The sequence below is a fragment of the Drosophila kikkawai genome, unplaced genomic scaffold (assembly GCF_030179895.1).
Source record: "Drosophila kikkawai strain 14028-0561.14 unplaced genomic scaffold, DkikHiC1v2 scaffold_18, whole genome shotgun sequence".
NCBI classification, from domain to species: domain Eukaryota; kingdom Metazoa; phylum Arthropoda; class Insecta; order Diptera; family Drosophilidae; genus Drosophila; species Drosophila kikkawai.
The window spans coordinates 65,955-75,254 of NW_027222515.1; the positions used below are offsets into that span (position 1 = coordinate 65,955).

A 9,300-nucleotide genomic window follows, 5' to 3' on the forward strand; every position below is an offset into this window, starting at 1 on the left:
CACAGACTACGCAGACTGACCGAAGGGTGCAGTATGTCCTTGTATGACCATACTCCTGGCAATTCGTGCATTGCACAGGACCGTTGCGTTTGTGAGGTTCTTCCACGGTGATTCTTCGATGCAGTAGGAACTGCAACTTGTAGATCGGGTGAACTTCATTCTTATTTAGGGCTTTACTGTCTGGCTCAAGTTCGACTTTGAAAAGAGGTTGCGGCTTTTTGTTTTTGTTGATAATGTTGCTAACATTCTTGGCAAAGAAACCCTTGCCTTTCAGGGCTTCTAGTATCTCGGAGGGGGCGACATCTGGTTCAATTCCTTTCAGCACTACTTGCAGCCCCTTGCTGCTTTTTAGTTGGTAGGTGTAAAAGCTCTTTTTTGCTTCCTGCAGGTAATTAGACACAGCTCGAAAGTGTTCTTCTGTTTTGGTTTGAACTTTGGTTTCGCAGATGTTCCCTTTAATAATCGGAACAACATGAAAGTTTCCGTCCCCGACCACCGCAACAATTTTGTTGACCAGGGCGTTTGAACTTTTCTCCCTTATATATATAGGTTGGGGCTTTGGCTGTTTTTGAGTCTCCTGCTCCAGCTCTGCTTCATTATTCTCACCAGCTGCTAGCGGAGAAAATTTGTTGGTGTTGTTTGAGTCGAATCTTTTGGTGACACGGTTGATCTTACGCTTTTGGTCGTTGGTTTAGTTGTTGCTGTTGCTTTTGATGCGTTTGCAGAAATTGCAGCTCTGCTTGTTGTTGGTGCGTCTTCCATCGAAGCCGCTGGTGGTGGGGTTTGGCATTGGGAGCTCCAAGATGTAGGAGCTGGAATAAGTAGGGCGGGAGAGCAAGAGCGCGCTCTCGTGCCGTCGGCGGTCAGTAGAGCCGGGTTGGGCTTGGTAGACGTTTTTTCTGCTTCGATATCGCGAGTTGAGAAATAAGAGAAAACACCGTTTCTTTGGTTTACAGAGGCTCTACGCTCATTCTTTTGATCGCCGCTCATTATTTTGAGCTTGTTACGCGTGGCACAATATAAATGAACTTTGCAGCTCAAAAACACGTCTCACGCACTAGTGTCCGTATGTCATACGCACTGTAGGGCTTGGCCTAGCTGACAGTACGTAGTTTAGAGTTCCGAATTTACTTTTTCACCATGAAAAAACACTTCGAGAATAAACCCCGCGTAGCGGTCGTCCGTAAGCACGTCTGCACTCGATGAAGGTCGAATGCGAAATGAACAAATTTACAATTGAGTATGCAAATGTATTAGCCTTGTAAAAACTAATATAAATACAAACTCTGAAGTGGATACAGGCATTATTAGGTGAGTTTTGAACTTTTTGTTTACAAATTTACAATTGAGTATGCAAATGTATTAGCCTTGTAAAAACTAATATAAATACAAAATCTGAAGTGGATACAGGCATTATTAGCTGCGCTGTGAACTTTTTGTTTACAAATTTACAATTGAGTATGCAAATGTATTAGCCTTGTAAAAACTAATATAAATACAAATTCTGCCGTGGATACATTCATTATTAGCGGAGTTGTGAACTTTTTGTTTACAAATTTACAATTGAGTATGCAAATGTATTAGCCATGTAAAAACTAATATAAATACTAAATTCTGAAGTGGATACAGGCATTATTAGCTGAGTTGTGAACTTTTTGTTTACAAATTTACAATTGAGTATGCAAATGTATTAGCCTTGTAATAACTAATATAAATACAAATTCTAAAGTGGATACAGGCATTATTAGCTGAGTTGTGAACTTTTTGTTTACAAATTTACAATTGAGTATGCAAATGTATTAGCCTTGTAAAAACTAATATAAATACAAATTCTGAAGTGGATACAGGCATTATTAGCTGAGTTGTGAACTTTTTGTTTACAAATTTACAATTGAGTATGCAAATGTATTAGCCTTGTAAAAACTAATATAAGTACAAATTCTGCCATGGATACATGCATTATTACCTGAGTTGTGAACTTTTTGTTTACAAATTTCATTATTAGCTGAGCTGTGAACTTTTTGTTTACAAATTTACAATTGAGTATTCAAATGTATTAGCCTTGTAAAAACTAATATAAATACAAATTCTGCCGTGGATACATGCATTATTAGCGGAGTTGTGAACTTTTTGTTTACAAATTCACAATTGAGTATGCAAATTTATTAGCCGTGTAAAAACTATACACATTCCTAAGTGGATACATGCATTATTAACTGAGTTGTGAACTTTTTGTTTACAAATTTCATTATTAGCTGAGATGTGAACTTTTTGTTTACAAATTTACAATTGAGTATGCAAATGTATTAGCCTTATAAAAACTAATATAAGTACAAATTCTGCCGTGGATACATGCATTATTACCTGAGTTGTGAACTTTTTGTTTACAAATTTCATTATTAGCTGAGATGTGAACTTTTTGTTTACAAATTTACAATTGAGTATGCAAATGTATTAGCCATGTAAAAACTAATATAAATACAAATTCTGCCGTGGATACATTCATTATTAGCGGAGTTGTGAACTTTTTGTTTACAAATTTACAATTGAGTATGCAAATGTATTAGCCTTGTAAAAACTAATATAAATACAAATTCTGAAGTGGATACAGGCATTATTAGCTGAGTTGTGAACTTTTTGTTTACAAATTTACAATTGAGTATGCAAATGTATTAGCCTTGTAAAAACTAATATAAATACAAACTCTGAAGTGGATACAGGCATTATTAGGTGAGTTGTGAACTTTTTGTTTACAAATTTACAATTGAGTATGCAAATGTTTTAGCCTTGTAAAAACTAATATAAATACAAATTCTGAAGTGGATACAGGCATTATTAGCTGAGTTGTGAACTTTTTGTTTACAAATTTACAATTGAGTATGCATATGTATTAGCCTTGTAAAAACTAATATAAATACAAATTCTGAAGTGGATACAGGCATTATTAGCTGAGTTGTGAACTTTTTGTTTACAAATTTTCAATTGAGTATGCAAATGTATTAGCCTTGTAAAAACTAATATAAGTACAAATTCTGCCATGGATACATGCATTATTACCTGAGTTGTGAACTTTTTGTTTACAAATTTCATTATTAGCTGAGCTGTGAACTTTTTGTTTACAAATTTACAATTGAGTATGCAAATGTATTAGCCTTGTAAAAACTAATATAAATACAAATTCTGCCGTGGATACATGCATTATTAGCGGAGTTGTGAACTTTTTGTTTACAAATTCACAATTGAGTATGCAAATGTATTAGCCGTGTAAAAACTGTTATAAATACAAATTCTGAAGTGGATACAGGCATTATTAGCTGAGTTGTGAACTTTTTGTTTACAAATTTACAATTTTTTTTTTTTTTTTTTTTTTAGGCTTTGCTTTTATTTATTGAATCTTCTCATTTATGAGACTAACAATAAGTGTATTAAATCTTACAATACTACCTAACTAGCAGTCATGAGACTGGTACAGAGTAAATGGCCCTGAATAATTATGGCTGGGTTGGATAGTCGTTACGTAGTAGGCGGCTTCTTCTGGAAACTCGTATCAAGTCCCTTGCTAAAGGATTTGGATGGGTGGAGAGTTTTTCCTTGTAGGACGCTTTTTGTTTTTCTATTTCGTTCTTAACTGCAGGAATGCCGAGATCCCTGTGGATGGCTTTAGTGTGGAGTTGTAGAGCAGGACCTTGTAGTCCAGGGGCGATCGGGAGTTTATGAGCCAGTGGAGGCTGCTGGCTTTTAGTTTTAGATGAAGTTTCTTGCATTCAATATGTCTTCGCCATCTTAGGCGTCTGTCCAGGTGGACGCCCAGGTACGTTACCACGTTGACTTCGGGGATCAGTGTGCTGTTCAGGTAGAGCGGGGGGCATGTTTGTCTGTTGAGGGTGAACGTTATGTGCTTACACTTTTGTTCATTTATTTTAATACGCCAATCAGATAGCCACTTCTCGACTACCTTGAGGTGGTTGGCGAGCTGGGCTGTTGCACGGACTGGGCATCTGGAACGGCTGATGATCGCAGTGTCATCAGCGAAAGTGGATAATGTTAGCTGGTCGCTTGTGGGGATATCCGCTGTGTATAGAACAAATAGGGTAGGCCCAAGTGCACTTCCTTGTGGGACTCCAGCTTCGATTGAATAGGTGCCGCATGTTGTTGCGTTGCACCTCACTGCGAAGACTCTGTTGTAGAGATACGACTCAAGTAATTTGTGTGTGTATACCGGCAAGAGTGTTTTTATTTTGTGCATGAGGCCGTTGAGCCAGACTCGGTCGAATGCTTGAGAAACGTCGAGAAATATCGCGCTGCAATATTCTCGATGCTCGAAGGCTGTGCGAATTTCTGACGTTATTCTGTTTACTTGCTCGATAGTTCCATGTTTTTCTCTGAAGCCAAATGGATGAACTGGGATAATGTTGTGAGCTCCCAGATAAGGGATTATGCGCTTTAGTAGGCATTTTTCAAATAACTTGGACAAGCATGATAGTAGACTTATTGGTCGGTAAGATGACGGAATCGTGTGGTCTTTTCCGGTCTTCGGTATCATTACAATTATAGATTTTTTCCATTTTGTTGGGTAATGGCCGAGACTTATGATCCCATTGAAGATTTTACAGATGACCTCAATAGCACAATTCGGAAGTTCAATTATCATTTTTTGAGTTATTAGGTCAACGCCGGGAGCCTTTTTCGGCTTCAGTTCCCTGATGACCTTCGTTATCTCGTTCGGACGAAATGATGCTGGAGTAGATTCCGTTTCAGTGTGGATTTGCGGTAGATCAAATGGATTTGCAGCGGGGTTCGGCTGGAAAACGCCCTGGAGATGTGAGGCAAAAGTTTCGGCTCTGTCTTTGTCGCTGCGGGCCCAGCAACCAGATGACTTTCTTATCGGGGTGATGGTTTCAGCCGGTGAGCTTAAATTTGGGTGAGCTCTCCATAAGGGATGCTTTGTGCTGGTTGGCGAGAGTTTTTCAATATATCTTAATTGTGCTTTTTCGGCATCTTGCTTCAGGGCCCGGCTTAGTTTGCGTGTGGCTTCATTTAGACGTTGCTTTGAGCATGGCGATCTATTGGTTTGCTACGCCCGTCGCAGACGCCTCTCTTCTTGGATAAGCTGTTCAATTTGCTGGTTCGTTTTGAATTTGATTTTTTGCACATCCGTCTGTTGTGGTGTTGAGATTCTGGCTGCAGTCACAAGTACCTCTTCCAGTGCGGAGGTGGAGGAGTCGATGTCGGTTTCAGTATTGAGCTGGGGGGCTAGCTCAATGTGGGAACTCACATACTTTTTGTATTTCATCCAATTGGTTCTGTGCGACGTCAGCCTATAGGGGCGATCCGTAGTTTCTGGGCTTTGAAGGAGGGTTATCAACAGCGGCGAGTGATCTGAAGAAAGGTCTGGAAGGGCCTTGGCGTTTATTAAATTTCGTGGGATGTTTTTTGTCACCGCGAAGTCAATTAGATCGGGTATCTTTCTGGGGTCTGCTGGCCAATATGTGGGGCTACCAGGGGAAACGTAGTCCAGCTTATTTCTCACATTGATGAGAGCGTTGTACAGTTGTCTTCCCTTGGGGGTCACGAGGCGGGATCCCCAATGCGTATGCTTGGCGTTGTAATCTCCTGCAGCTATAAATCGATCTCCAAGTGAGTTGTAAAAATCCATGAATTGACCTTCAGAGATTGTAAAGCGAGGTGGGCAGTAGACAGCAGCAATGCAAAGGTTGCCGTTACCTGACTGCACTTTAATGGACGTAGCTTGCAGGTAATTTGTTGCAAACCTTTGGTGGAAGTGGTGTTTGATGCGTTCTCTGATAAGGATGCCGGTCCCGCCGTGGGCTTTACCATCTGCATGATCTGTGCGGTAGAAGGTATAACCTCTTATATGAAAGTTGTATCTGCTTGTGAGGTGCGTTTCAACCAGTAGCATGCCGTCGATGTGGTTTTCGTTTAGAAATTGTGTTAGTTCAAGTTTATGCCGTGAGACGCCATTGGCATTCCACGTGGATATACGTAGATTGGACATTGATTATTTTGACTGTTGTGCTACGTGCAGCTGTATCACCATATTCTGATTCTGGACGAGCGTTTGCATGGTCGTTTTCATAAATGACATGAGTTCCATCATGCTTTGTTGCATGGTCACCATCATGGATTCCATGTTGTTTTGTGGCTGCTCTGGGGCCTGCTGAGCATTTACTGAGTTTGTAGTGACCAGCTAAGCTTACACTTACAAAAACTTTTCGACCTACCCTCGCACTTAAAATTATAGGAACTTTTCCATAGCGAAAATAGCTAATAACTGGCTAAGACCAATCACGATTGACAATGATCATACGATTGAACAGTTAGTCTAAGTAAAGCTCTGAACCGCGGTTACTTGCAGTCAGCTTCCCAAAGCTTAATTCACTCTTTGATAAAAACCCTTTGGCAAACGTTTATGTTTCTCGGCGCGGCCAAATTTAAGTCAATATTACACGCGGTAATACAATTTATTAATTAAATAATCCGAGTGAAACCCAGAGTGGTATAGCCAGCTATAACTTCTCGTGTGGATTTGTGCGTGGAGAAAAGGTGCAAAGTGCAAATTTAGTGCGTTTCAATGCTAACTCAGTTTTCATAGGGATCCGGCTTCAGAGGCGTGACGGAGGCCTAGACCTCGAAAAGGCAGATTCCCCTGCTCTACGGCCGTCTTTAACCAATTCCGCCAACCGCCAGCAGTGGATCTCAGTTGACACCAGTTTCGCTCCATACTCAGCGGCCCGGACGGACTTAACCTCCGGCCGATGATTACATAACCGCCCACGTTTGGATGAGAGCGGAACCACCCCAAGTGGAAGACCTGAGCGCAGCAGACCAATTCCGCTGGCGCAGTTTTTTTATTAGACCGGAGCAGCTGCTTGGTTATCACCATCGGCAAGCTGCCGTGAAAACACCCCCTCGCTCCCCTCATCTGGCCGACGAAGGCCTAAGCTATTGATATACGCTTATCGCCAGCGCAGTGGATGCTGCTGTTAGGACCCGTTAGGATCACCTAGACGGACACCTGCCGTCGCGGGAGTTAACTTTTTATTTTCTTCTTGTTTTGATTATACCTTTCTTATATATTTCCGATTATTAATGATTTAAATACTCGCAGAGCAACTGGAGTATGGCATTCGGTAGAATTTTGACTTAGGGTTTGTAGGGGTCAGAGGGTAAGGGCAGGGAAAACAAATAGGAAAATATAAATAAGTATAATCGTAAGTTTAAATGATAGAACCGACCCATCGAAACGCATATGCCGCGACTAGAGTGTAGGGTAGCGCCTTCCAGAACATGCCGTTTTTCTTCTACCTGCATTCGCAGCGCCAGCGAAATCGTACGATTTTTTGCTTATTTTTCCTTCCTCCAGTCCTTCGCCCGCGAGCATCGAGAGCGCGAGAGAGGATTTGGGAAAAGTCCCATAGCTTTTGGCTCGTTTGCTATGCAAGGCACGCTGCGTGTAGAGAAATTTTGTGACGCTCGCTCACTTGAAATTGAAAACCAGAGCAAAGCACACGCATCGTAGATCATTTTTACTATAATAATTCCGGCACGTGGATTATACAGTTTCAATCGAATTAATAGTAAAGTGCCAGCAAGAGACCAGTGACAAAACTTAATAAGTGTTGTGCACGAGTGAGAACGGGTAAATATTAACTACGGAACGGCAGAGTTTATAGTGTAGTTAACCCTTTTGTTGTGCAGGGCTAGTTTGGCGCTAGGCGACGGCTCTTACGTCCTTCGCTAAGCGTGGCGTATCGCCGGCGTGGCAGCCACACGCGGCAAAAGTTGGCGATCAGCGAACAAGGCGGCGCGGTGCAACCGAGCGGCCATAACCTTACTCTTTGGAAGCCCTACGGCGGCAGCGACGTCGACGTGCAGCCCAACGCTGTGCGACCGAGCGGCCATAACCTAACTTTTCGGAGGCCCTACGGCGGCAGAGACGTCGACGTGCGGCCAACGCAGCACGTGCGCGTAACCCTACTTTTTGGGAACCTCTGCTTTGCCACGTCGGCTGCCAAGGAGCTATAGCGATCCGAGTGCGACCGCACTAAACCGGGAGCGAGAAATCTCCAAGAGTCAGACCAGAGGCGGCCTGTGTCTGAGTTCTCGGAGTAATGTAACCGGCCTCGTGCAGCCCCAACTGAGGCGATTCGGCTGTATGGACAGCGGCTAAGCATTACCTTTTCGAGCATAAGCCAGTAGGAACAGTGGAGGTGCAGCGAAGGTAGCTGAGCGGAGACTTGGCAGGAGCAGGCGCAGCCGGATAGAGAGCTCGCTTGAGCGGCAGGCATGTGACCTGTCGAAGAAGTTGGAGGCGCGTCGCGGTGAGCAGCGCGCTCCCGCTGGATGATTCCAGTAACCCGAAGGACGTAAAGTTTTGAGATCGATTAAATTTAGAGTAATGCGTAACATTAGATAGAAAGTAACTGATATTGTTGTTGCTTTCCTGCCGTTTAGCGTAATATGTGAATGCGAACGCGAGCGTCCCATTTAAATATCGTTTCTGAACTTTCCAACTAACAGCCATCAGCACCTGCAACTTCGATGGGCCCAACGAACCAGCAGCGGAGGATCTGAGCGTAAGTCAGTATATCGAAAGTAAATTGGCACCAAGGCCGCATATTTGATTTATTCTGTATATATATATATATATCGATCGTATGTATAACTTAAACGGGATCCTAAGCGAGCAGCACATTTACGCGTTTGTTTATATGAATTTCAATTAACGTAGAGATAAATATCTAGGGATTAGATAAATTAAGAAAATGATTAATAATTATAAGAGACAGAATTATGAATTATCCTGAAGTTTAACGAAATAATAATGGAGTAAAAACGTATATCTTTGTTCTATGTTAATACAGCAAGTGGATGTCGAATTACTTCAGAATGAGCTAAGATCGAAAAGATGAACTTAGTTAAGGGGTAACACTTAAATTATCAGAGTTTACCACGGCAGGGAGGGTAAAGACGTGGGGGCGGATGACACTTCAGCCACCCACAACGCGAGTGTTCCTCTCTTATACCTACTCTTTAGGGTCCGTCCGTACGTCCGATTAATTCAACCGTTGACCAATCATTTAGTTTACAGAATGTGCACTTAAACTTTTATTACAGTAGTGAAAGGGTGTGACTTATAATCGGTGAGGAAGGCCCACGCCATATCCGACGAGCTTTGAACCGAGCATAGCAAGAAGTGCACAAATACCGATCCGATTGTACACTGGAAAACCCACAGTATCTAGTGAGCACTGCCTCTTGGCTACTACATAAATAAAA

The 9,300-nt window shown here is 42.1% G+C and overlaps 1 long non-coding RNA gene across 1 annotated transcript; it reads left to right on the forward strand.

The window, feature by feature from the left end:
• Positions 1 to 7,452: 7,452 nt before the first annotated feature.
• LOC138929386 (uncharacterized) lies at positions 7,453 to 8,444 on the forward strand. The gene is made up of 2 exons (XR_011445765.1): positions 7,453 to 7,660; positions 7,720 to 8,444. It is a non-coding gene; the product is annotated as an uncharacterized lncRNA (long non-coding RNA).
• Positions 8,445 to 9,300: the final 856 nt, after the last annotated feature.